The 1,563-nt window shown below is 54.7% G+C and overlaps 1 pseudogene; it reads right to left on the bottom strand.

The window, feature by feature from the left end:
* Window positions 1-413: 413 nt before the first annotated feature.
* Window positions 414-835, bottom strand: LOC115292937 (annotated as a pseudogene).
* Window positions 836-1,563: the final 728 nt, after the last annotated feature.

A 1,563-nucleotide genomic window follows, 5' to 3' on the forward strand; every position in this document is an offset into this window, starting at 1 on the left:
AGAAAGAAGTAAGGGGAGACAGCATTTTGCATTGACCTCTCAGTGCACGTCCTTCACATTGTAAAAGATGGCATCATCTACAGGGTCCAAACATCACACTGGGACTGACACAAAAGAGAGCCCAGGCAGGAAAGAAAGGGAGGTCCCCAGAGGTCAGCGTGTCAGGGAGAGAAAGCCCCAGATATTGACAGTGAGGTCCTCACTCCCTGGTTCTGTGCTCTGGACCTGTTTCTGGGCTGCTTCCTGTAGGTAAGGGGTCCTAAGCACCTCCTGATGTTCTGAGTTCCCCTGGCAGGTCCTCTACGCCCCCTTGCGGATCCCGAGCGCCCTGCAGCCCAGCCCCTCCAGGTCCCTGCACTGAGGTTTGTGTCTGAGCCAACAGCGACTTTCCCTCACATGCTTCTGGCACAGTATTACAAGGCCGTGTCATCGGCAGTCATGGAGCTCAGCTGCAGGGAGAACTGGTTCTTGGATGTATTAGCAGTGATGGTGAGGCGGCCCTGGAAAGCTGGGTTGTAGCTGGTACCACTCCTCCAGTACCCCATCCATTCCAGCACTTGTCCAGGGGGCTGGCGGATCCAGTTCCAGTAATAACTGCTGGTGACAGACATCCCCCCCCGCCCGAGACAACGCAGGTCAGAGAGAGGGTCTGTGAAGGCTTCACCAGTCCTGGGCCAGACTCCTGAAGTGTAAGTTGAGACAGGACACCTGGGGGCAAGGAGAGTCATGGTGCGTCCATCTCATCCCCCAGAAAGGCCCTCGTCTATCCCAGAGCCCCCAGACCCTCACCCAGGGGAGCTGCCAGCAGGTAGAGGAGGGACCACAGCATCTGCATGTCTGTCTTCTGGATGGAGACCCCGCACACTGGCCTTTGCCTCTGATGCGGGTCTTTTGTGGGAGCACCTCAAGTCATTTGCATGTGGGCCCCATGGGGCTGGGGAGGCATTTAAAATGTTGAACCTGGGCGACTGTCACCAGTTCCTGGTGTTCTGGTGTTGGGCAGTATGGGGACCACTGAGCTGGTCCTAGTGATCTGCAGGAGCTGATCCCGGGCCCTGTTTGCTTGAGAGGGTTAGTGCTGTAGTTGATGAAGATGTGGAAACCTTATGAAATTTCTCTTATATTCTATCCTTAGGCTGTGCAACTGTGGGCTGCAGTTTCAATCTCCAGAGTTAACTGTTCACCGAAATGGAGGATAAGGCAGTGGTCCAGAGTCCAGGCCCTTGACTGCCTGCCTGGTGTGGGTCATTCTGCTTCTCTATGCAAATATGGGGTCCTGGAATTGATTGTAATGGACAGGATCTCTGGTGCTGTGTCTACAGGAGGGGCATAGGAGCTATTCTCCAGCATTTAGATAAGAAAGGAGCTTATCCATGTGGAAAGCAGGGCAAGACTGGGTGGCTGTGTCTGGACTCAGGGTCAGGAAGTTTCCCTGAAGGTGGAGAGGGACCACCCCACTGGAAAAAAGTGCTGGCAGGCCTCTGTGTGTGGACACGGTGGTTCCCATTCTATTCCACTCTAGAGAGTCCAGGGAGTTCACTCCAGGCCATTACTTTCCAGGAG

Source organism: Suricata suricatta, chromosome 5 (genome assembly GCF_006229205.1).
Source record: "Suricata suricatta isolate VVHF042 chromosome 5, meerkat_22Aug2017_6uvM2_HiC, whole genome shotgun sequence".
Taxonomy (NCBI): domain Eukaryota; kingdom Metazoa; phylum Chordata; class Mammalia; order Carnivora; family Herpestidae; genus Suricata; species Suricata suricatta.